Raw genomic sequence first — 10,464 nt, forward strand, 5'->3', positions numbered from 1 at the left:
TGCTAGGCTCTGACATCGTGTGATCCTGGGCCGTCACACCACTTCCCCTTGAGTATGGATTCCCCCTGTCCCCGGGTTTGTTGTGAGGACGATGAGAGAAAACACACAGACACGGAAGTATCTGTGAATGCCTGGGATAGAGAAGGGTCCAGTCAGGGTCAGATACCATACAAGTGTCCCCAGATCACTTTCTACCTAGATACAGTCATCAGGGCGTGAGGAAAACTCTTGGTCTTGGACGTGCCAAATGTGACATTTCCAATTTTCTCCAGATTCTGACTCATGAAAGTGTGGCCTGAGTCATGGGGTTTCCATTTTGCTTATATTAAGCCATCAGGTTGTGGGATCTCTAGGAAGCCACAGAATCTTCAGTGGAAAGCCAATGAAACAGATCTCCCAGTTTGCTGTGTGAGTGGATCCCGATCGATGAACTTCTCTGTTCCAGGCGTTTTTCTCCAGCTGAATGTGCTGATCTTTTGCCAGGAGGCTCATAGGGACCACAGTGCAGAGCCTGGAGCTCTGGGAGGGAAAGGGGTTTTAGAAGCCCTAGGTAGCCCTGTCCTTGTTTCCTGTTTCCTGTTTCCTGTCCCCGGTTTCCGGTGATAAATGACTGGGAGGGGAGATGTGCAATAGGGAGGGGGAGAGGGTGGGGAACGTCATTTACTGATCCGGGAGCACCTCTCTAAGACAAAGCTTGCAATTCTAATCGTCCCCGGTGACCCACTTCCCTCTGTGGCCCAGAGCAAGTATCACTCCGAGTTGCGGTGACTGTGCTCTGATCCCTTCTCTCACACTTACTCACCTCTCCCGGGGAGGCAGGAAGGAAACACGGTGCCTGGCATGAGGCAATCCCAAGGACCAGGCACGATTCCATTAACCCCAGAAACGAACCCCCGGTTCCCATCTGCCAGGTCCCACCTGTGACAAGGCTGAGGCTTCATCTTAATTTATAAGCTTCTCCGTTTTGCCTGTTATTATGTCCCTCGTATTAATGAGCAGGCTTAGGGCGTTCAGAATTTCCTCCATTAGTGTTTCCTCCTTCCTGAGCATTCTGTCTTGGGATTTTTATAGGTTGTTTATGGCCTTGCAAAGTTTGACATTGTCCCAGGCAACTCAGTTTCTTCACTGGGAAGAACCGGGGACAGGTTGAGGAACAGAAATGGCGGGCTCATTCCGTGGGCGGGTGGGAGCTACTTCAGCTCCCGTTGGGGTGGCTCTTAGTCCCCAAGGGCCAGAGGCTCACTATTTCCCGTCACTGGGGGGCAAAGCCAACACCTACAGCTAGCGTGGAACTGGGGAGATACACTGTACATACATTCTTTTAAAATTCAGAGGGCTAGTGGTGCAGTTGGTTAAGTGTCTACCCTGGGCTCAGGTCATGATCTCAGGGTCCTGGGATCGAGTCCTCACTGGGCCTGCTTCTCCCTCTCCCTCTCCTTCTGCCTCTCCACCCCCGTTTGTGGTCTCTCTCAAATAAATAAAATCAATAAAATAAAATAAAATAAAATAAAATTAAATTAAATTAAATTAAATTCAGAGGGCTAGAAACTGGTCTCCAAGATAGCAAAGTTGTAGTCACTGCTTTCTTGAGCTGCGGGCTTCTGAGGTAGATCTGTGAGGGGCTTTCACCAGTAGCCTCAAGGTCTCTCAGGCTGAAGTGGGCAGGGGAGGGGCCAGAGTGAGGAGATACAGTCCCAGTCAACAAAAACACCTTTCTCTTCCTTCTGAGGGGTTTGACACACTTAATAAAACAGGTGGCCGGCACAGTGAACCCAAGGTGCTGATTCAGCCACGTCCCTTTCCTTTCATCTTGGGCCCAGGAGTGTTTAACAGCCATGCTTAACAAGAAGAAATGGAATTTATCTACTTAATAAGGCACCCTCCAGTCGCTGTGCTTCATCATGTTCATCTCCCGGGAGGCTGGGGGGGATCCTTTCTGGTTATACTAATAATTTCCCTATTGAGAAGGTCCTTTAGAAAAACAACAACAAAGAAGAACCGTTGACCTGGTTCTATGAAAAAAGCAAGTTTATAAAACATAGCACCTTGCGTGGGATCCTGGTTTTGTGGGAAAGAGTCCACTTACAAACAGGAAAATCGTGAGGAGGGTTGAAAATATTAACATTGAATGGCGGGGCAATGTGATTTTAAAATTTTTATTTAATTGTCTTTGGAGAGTTTGATAAATTCCTTCAACAAACATCCATTACACTTGAGATTCCAGAAACCTTGGTAAATCCAACTCAAGCTTGGCTCAAACAGTCTCTGACTCAGACACAAAATCTAGATGTCGTAGCTAATTTCTGCTTTTATACCCCGTTCCTTAGTTCAGCCCAGGAGCTGAAGCTAATGAGAAATTATCATTCACAGGCTGTGTTTGCCTCCATGGGACATCTTCCCCTAGTCCTGGCTTCTTCCTGTAAGGAGAGGTGCCTAGAAGATGCAGACCTTTCCACCAACCTCAAATGTGTGGTTTCTCCTGGCCTCTGCTCTATCTTCAAGGCCGGGGCTTAGAACGACTGTATGGTTCTCCAAGGTGGGGGATGGGGGTGTTTATAGAGATTTGCTAGTTCAACCTGGGTTGCAGCGACGGGAGCCTCAAGTGTGGAATAGCTTCTTTCTCAGCCTTTTTTTGAGGTGTGTGTGGGGGCCAGTGTTGTCAGTAGGGGCTAGGATGAGCAAGGCCTCAGAGAGAGGCTTCTGGTACTTTCTTCAGCTTCCTCAAAAGCAGCCTGATTCCTTCCAGACCTGCACTTAAGCCCAGAAAGTCTTAACATCCCCCTACTTGGAGGAAAGAGAGGGGGGTACAAAAATGATCTGGAAGGAATGCCTGGGTGGCTCAGTCAGTTAAGCTGCTGCCTTCGGCTCAGTTCATGATCCCAGGGTCCTGGGATCGAGTCCTGCAACAAGCTTCTTGCTTGGCAGGGAGCCTGCTTTTCTCTCTCTGCCTCTGCCTGCCGCTCTGCCTGCTTGTGTGCTCTCTCTCTCTGACAAATAAATAAATAAACCTTTAAAAAATTTTTTAAAATGATCTGGAAGATCAGGAAGGTGACAAGAGGCCATTTGAGAGTAAAACAACATTTTTAGCTGACGAAACCTGAGAACTGAGTGTGAACACCCTGGTGGTGGTTTCCCAGGGATGGTGAGAAACACCCTAGCCTCCGCGCGCCCCCCAACCCCAGGTGTCGGCTGGGCAAGTCCCCTGGGATGTCCACCTGAGCCTCCCTTCCTCCAGGCATGGTGGGTGAGGAGGGCTCTCCGGGCAACCCTGGGCTTCCCTGGGCCTGCCCCGCTCCGAAGCTGCTATTGGGGATAGGAGGCTTCTAGCTTCAGAGGGGGACCACCTCCCAGGACATTATGTACCCCGCTCCTCAGCAAGGCTCACGTGAGGCGGAGTGCTAGGTGAAATGGGGGACTCGAATGAAGACCAGATCCACAATGGGCACTCAGTGAACGAATCCCATAAAGTAGTGGTTAAGAATGTGGACTTTTGGAGCTGCTGGATCTCGGTTCACGTTCCACTGAATGACCACTCGCAGGATTTTTGAGGGGAATTAGTTAAGACAGTTCACATGCAGTATAGAGACGGGCCCTGTACACCAGGACTTGGGGAGTGAAAGAGAAGTTTTGTATCTTGAATGTAGTAGAGGACACAAGATATTACGTTTTTGTTGAAACCCACAGAATTATACACCACAGAATGAATTGTACTCTGTGTAAGATTTTTTTTTTCAAACAACTTTGCCTCTTTTTTTTTTTTTTTTAAGATTTTATTTATTTGGTAGAAAGAGCACAAGTAGGCAGAGCAGCAAGCAGGCCCTCCACTGAGCGAGGACCCTGACATGGGGCTCAATCTCATGACCCCGAGATCATGACCTGAGCTGAAGGCAGACACTTAACCGGCTGAGCCACCCAGGCGCCCCTGTGTAAATTTTAAAAAATTGGCCGTCTTGAGGATTTCTCTTGGTTCTGTCATGTTCTGGATTTCCTCAACTGTAAGACAGAGTTGTTGGAAAGGAAGAATAAAATTGATATGATTTTGCTCATGGTGGGAAGAAAAGGGTCTCTATTCTCTTTTTTTTTTTTTTTTTTTTTTTTTTTTTTTTAAAGATTTTATTTATTTATTTGACAGACAGAGATCACAAGTAGGCAGAGAGGCAGGCAGAGAGAGAGAGAGGAGGAAGCAGGCTCCCTGCTGAGCAGAGAGCCGATGTGGGGCTCGATCCCAGGACCCTGGGATCATGACCTGAGCCGAAGGCAGAGGCTTTAACCCACTGAGCCACCCAGGCGCCCCGGGTCTCTATTCTCTTAATGCTTCATTTATCCACCACCAGCCATACCAGGCTGCCTCCCATCCCTTCGGGATTCACCTAGGAGTGGCTGAGGATGGTCAGTAAGAACCTCTTTCCATTACAGGAAGCATCAATACCACAGAGCTACACTATCCAATATGGTAGCCACTGGTCATGTGTGGCTACTGAGACTCGACTGGAGGCTGGTGCCACGGAGGACCCAAATTTTCAATTTTATTTAATTTTTAACTAATTTCTATTTAGACTTGGAAAGTGAATCAATGCAAAATATTTTCCTGTTAAGGATGACTTTATTGTTTTGGTAGGACTACCTTGTATTTTTAGTATATACTTTATTTTATTTTTTTATTAACATATAATGTATTATTAGCCCCAGGGGTACAGATCTGTGAATCATCAGGCTTACACACTTCACAGCACGCACCATAGCACATACCTTCCCCAGTGTCCATAACCCAACCACCCTCTCCCTACTCCCCTCCCCCCTGCCCCCCGCAACCCTCAGTTTGTTTTGTGAGATTAAGAGTCTCTTATGGTTTGTCTCCCTCTCAATCCCATCTTGTTTTATGTATTCTTTTTTTAAAAAGATTTTATTTATTTATTTGATAGACAGATATCACAAGTAATCAGAGAGGCAGGCAGAGAGAGAGAAGGAAGCAAGCTCCCTGCTGAGCAGAAAGCCTGATATGGGGCTTGATCCCAGAACCCTGGGATCATGACCTGAGTTGAAGGCAGAGACTTTAACCCACTGAGCTACCCAGGCCCCCCGATTTATTCTTTTCCTACCCCCAAACCCCCGTGTTATCTCTCAACTTCCTCATATCAGGGAGATCATATGGTAATTGTGTTTCTCTGATTGACTTATTTCACTAAGCATAATACCCTCTAGTTCCATCCACGTCATTGCAAACGGCAAGATTTCATTTCTTTTGATGGCTGCATAGTATTCCATTGTGTATGTATGTGTGTGTGTGTATATATACATATATATATGTATATATATACCACATCTTCTTTATCCACTCATCTGTTGATGGACATCTAGGTTCTTTCCATAGTTTTAATATATTTTTATCATGAACTTTCCTATTGAGATTTAATTCAATACCACTCAATTCACCATTGTAAAGTATACAATGCAGTGGCTGTCAGTATCTTCACAAGGTTATACAACAGTCACCTCTAATTCCAGAATATTATGTCACCCCAAAAAGAAAACTCCTACCTATTAGCAATCATTCCACATTCCCCCTGCCTCCAGCCCCTGATGACCATAATCTACTTTCTGTCTCTATGAATTTGCCTCTTCTGGTCAGTTCATGTAAATGGAATCCTTTAGTATACACTCTTCTGTGTCTGGCTTCTTTCCCTGAGCATATTTTTTTTAAGGTTTCCTCCATTATTGCATATTTCCATTTTTATGGCTGAATATGTAATATTCCTTTGAGTGGATATACCACCTTTTGTCTATCCCTCAGTTCATGGATATTTGGGTTGTTTTCACCTTGGGGCTACTAACCCTTAAAAACGTAGCATCCAGGGATGCCTGGGTGGCTCAGTGGGTTAAAGCCTCTATCTTCAGCTCGGATCATGGTCTCGGGGTCCTGGGATCGAGCCCCGCATTGGGCTCTCTGCTCATCAGGGAGCCTGCTTCCCTGTCTCTCTCTCTGCCTGCCTCTCTGCCTACTTGTAATCTTTGTCTGTCAGATAAATAAATAAAATATTAAAAAAAAAAAAAGTAGCATCCAGGGGCACCTGGGTGTCTCAGTCAGTTAAGCGTCTGCCTTTGGCTCAGGCCATGATCTTGGGGTCCTAGGATGGAGCCCCAGGTCTGCTCTCTGCTCAGCAGGGAGTCTGCTTCCCCTTCTGCCAGCCACTTCCCCTGCTTGTGCTTCCTGCCCCCCACCCCTGCCTGTCAAATCAATCAACCAATCAATCAGTCTTAAAAAAAGGTAGCATCTAAGTTGCGATGTGTGGTAAGTGTAAAATATATTCCAGATTTCGAAGACTTGGGCAAAAAAAGAATATAAAATACCTCATTAACACTTTATTAAACTGTATGTTGAAGTCATTATTTTTTTAGTCTGTTGGGTTAAATAAATTATACTCTTAAAAAGAAACTGGGCTGCAAACAAGGCAGGGGAGGTGGGAGCTGCAGAGGAGGGGGGCAGCTTCCCATCCCCTGCTCGCCAGGTGCGGTGGCAGACAGGAAGTGAGGAGAGGGGTTGTCTGGGCTTCCCAGCAGCCACTTTGGGTCGCCCTGCCTTGGCCCTGGGGGCAGCTGCAGAGAGGGCAAGTCCAGGCAGGAGATGGTAGATTAATTCCCCCCTGGGAGGGGCCCCGGACCTAGAATTATGGACAAAAGGAGTAATTGCAGTGGCCGATGGCAACAATGGCTTCTCCTGGCACCTTGCCTGGGCTGGGCTGCAGAGTTGCTCATGTCCCCACAAGCTCTGGGGCTCCGCTCACTAGCCCAGAAACAAGGGCAGCGACAGGAGAGGCCTCCGTGCTGCTGGCACCCGTCACCGGGCTCATGAGACACCATTAGGAGGCTGATGGCCCTATACTGTCACTATCCTACTGGGTGGCCTTGGGCAAGTCCCTTCCACTCTGGGCCTTGTCAGGTGAGGGGATTGGATTAGATGATCTGGACTGTTTTCCAGCTTTGATATTTAATATAACTTTAATATTATTTAATATTTAACATAATTTAAAATACTTGATATAAATTTAATGTTGTATTAAATATGAATCTTTCATCTTGTAAATGGAAAAGTCCTGAGTCAAACAGATGTGAGATCAGTCCTGGCTTTCTCCTTACCCTTTGTGTAACTTGTCTCCTCCGGGTTTCTCCATCTTTAAAAAACGGAGTCAATAGGAAATAGTTCTCTCACAAAGTTACTGTGAGGTTTAAATCAGATAATGGTGCGGACACTTAGTGCTTACTAGGTACCAAGGACTGTTCTATCTAAATGCTTTGCACAGATGAGGGTATTTAATCTCTCCACGAAACCCTCCAAGGCAGGTTTTATTAGTTCCATTGCCAAGTGTATGCAGTAACAGCGTCGGAGCAAGGGTTTCGAACCCAGGCTGTCCGAAGTGCCTTCTGCATCACACTAACCCGCCCCCAGCACAGACAGGAGGCATAATAAATCCTCAGTAGGTTCTAGAAGGGAGAGGGAGACAGCATTCCATGACTGTTGATATACTTTAGTGGAAACACTATTGTGTTCCCCACTGAACAGATAGGGACACCAAGCCCAAAAGGACGAAGTGACGTGTCCTGGGCCACTGCCAGAATGGTGACAGTGCGAAACCCAAGTATCCTGGCTCAGAGCTCCTCTAAGTATTTGAAACTGGAGTGGATCTCAAGTTACACATGCAAATCTGCTGGCAGATCAGTGGCCCCAACCCAGGCTGATCTCAGAATTTATCACTTGGCTGATTAACATCTGAATATCAGGCCAGTGCTTCTGGAAATGCATTTGTCTTCCTCCGTGTATAGTCCCTGAATTGCATCTAGGTAGAATCCTTGGTGGTTAGGTCTTGCATTTAATAAGAATTGTCTGCCCGGGGCACTTCAAAAATCAGTCTTGGCTTCTGAGACTCAGTTTGAGTATATCTGGAGTGTTTGCTGTGGGTAGATCATGTACCAGGCACAGGAGCTACACAGAGATGAAGGAGCTACCTCCCTGCCCTGCCCTCCGGGAGTTCCCAGTTGAATCAGACAGATAAAAGAAAACCCTTGCTCAAGAATAATTGCTTAAAGATGGACAAAAATGATAAAAGCCAGTGTTGGTGATGGTGCAGAGAAATAGTCACTCTGATTCCCTGCTGGTGGGAAAGGAACTTGGTACAGTCTTTCTGGAGGACGGTTTTGGTAACAGGTATCAAAAGTCCTAAAATTGTGCCTACCCTTAAAATCCTGCAATTCAGTTTCTTGAGATTGGCCCCAAGGAAATAACTGTTGCTGGCTGCAAAGATTTAGCTATAGTTACGTTAATGCAGCATTGGTTATAATAACAGGACTATCCGTCCTTGGGAGACTGGTAAATGAGACCAGGTCTTCCACACAAAGGTCTTCACAGAGTAGTTAATACTGGAGAGAGATTCACAGTGTTGCCTAATGGGAGAAAAAAGACAGGGAACAGTGTCCATGGAGGGATGTTGTTTTTCTGGACAGACTGTATTTGCTGTGATAAGAACACAGCATTATTTCAACCCTATATCATAGATAATTTCTTTCTTTCTTTTTTTTAAAGATTTTATTTATTTATTTGACATACAGAAAGAGATCACAAGTAGGAGAGAGGCAGGCAATGGGGTGGGGGGAGCAGGCTCCCCGCTGAGCAGAGAGCCCGATGCAGGGCTTGATCCCAGGACACTGGGATCATGACCTGAGCCGAAGGCAGAGGCTTAACCCACTGAGCTACCCAGGTGCCCCAACATAGATAATTTCTTTAAAGTTTTTTTAAATAAATGTTTTAATATCATAGATGCTGTTTTTAATTTTATTTTACAGTTGGGGAAATAAGGTTTGGACCCTTTAGGAGACTAGCCCACACCTGTACAGCTAGGATTAAAGTGCACCTCAGACAGCCTGTGCATTTAGTCCCGGGGCCAAGGTTTTCCTGTAAGCAGAGAAAGAGGTAGGGAAGAACACAGTGCTTCTCTTCAGATGGAAAGTTAATCAGTTATTTATTAAATGTATTATTATTTTATTTTTCGTTATATTTTTAAATTTTTTTAAATTTTTAAAAAAGATTTTATTTATTTATTTAACAGAGCGAGAGAGAGATCACAAGTAGGCAGAGAGGCAGGCAGAGAGAGGAGGAAGCAGGTTCCCTGCTGAGCAGAGAGCCCGATGTGGGGCTCGATCCCAGGACGCTGGAATCATGACCTGAGCTGAAGGCAGAGGCTTAACGCTCTAAGCCACCCAGGTACCCCATATTCTTCATTATATTTATCTGCATTTTCATTGCTTTTTTCCCCCCTTTCTCAGCAAGCATGGGTTGTTACTTTATTTCAAATAACAGTGGCTTATTGAATCTACAAATCAAGAAAACCAAACGCTTGAAATGTTCAGAGGGTTTTTTTTTCCCCTGCCATGTTCCACCTGCCAGGGGCTGTTTCAGACTAAAAAGCAGGAAACCTTAAGGTCTGGTCTTCAGAACTACAATAAGGGGAGCCTTATGCCCAGCCAGCCCCTCTCACACAAGATCCCAAAGGGCAAGGTTCCAGCCAAAGGGGTCCAGTCTTCCCACCAGCCCTGGACCTGCAAGGCCTGGGACTCACGTGCAATTCAAAGGAGGGCCCTCGGGTCATTGTGGCCCCATGCCTCATTTCAGAATGAACTAGGAAAGGAGAAGCCCAAAGCAGGTGGCAAGGATTCTTAAAAAAAAACAAAACAAAAAAAAAACAAAAAACAAAACACAAGGATTTATGTTTTTCCCAAATCAGCTAGGGATCCCCTAGTGACCCTCCCCGCCCCCACCAGGAACTTAGTTCTTTCTACTCCCTGAGCTGACCGGCCGCTGTGATAACTGTTCCTGATTCAAACTGTCTGTCACAACTGCTGCTGGAGGGTCCCATCCTGAGCGTCCACCTTCTGAGGAAAGGGGGAAGCTGGGAGCAGGCCAAAGAGTTGTTTGAGGCAGGGGGGAGGGCAGAGAGTTGTAATCCTACTGAAAACAGCAAAATGATAGTAATATACTCAACAAACATTTACTGAGAAACTCACCCATGCTGAGAGGTTTATGTGTTTTATCTCATTGAATCCTCCCTCAAAACACCAGGAGATGGGCACTGTTACCACACCTCTCTTGATGGCGGGAGAACCCAGGCTGAGTGGTAGTGAATAATTTGCCCAAGGTCATGTCATGCAGCCAATAAATGGTGCAGGTGGTTAGGATTCTAAACCCAAGTACTCCTCTTGCTAAGCAGCCCCTTCCGGGAGCCATGGGAGCCCCTAGAGCCTTTATGGCTCTCAGAACACACACGCACACACACATTTTCCATTTCGAGGAAACTGTTTTCACGTCCCTTGGCCAGGACGATCTCACAACATCTCTTCTGGATTTACGTGATGCCACTTTGGAAATAGTCAAGCTCGACTCCTCGGAGCTCAGGCATCCTGGGTTTGTCTGCTATT

Source organism: Mustela putorius, unplaced genomic scaffold (assembly GCF_011764305.1).
Source record: "Mustela putorius furo isolate JIRA1106 unplaced genomic scaffold, ASM1176430v1.1 tig00003853_pilon_pilon_pilon, whole genome shotgun sequence".
NCBI classification, from domain to species: Eukaryota; Metazoa; Chordata; class Mammalia; order Carnivora; family Mustelidae; genus Mustela; species Mustela putorius.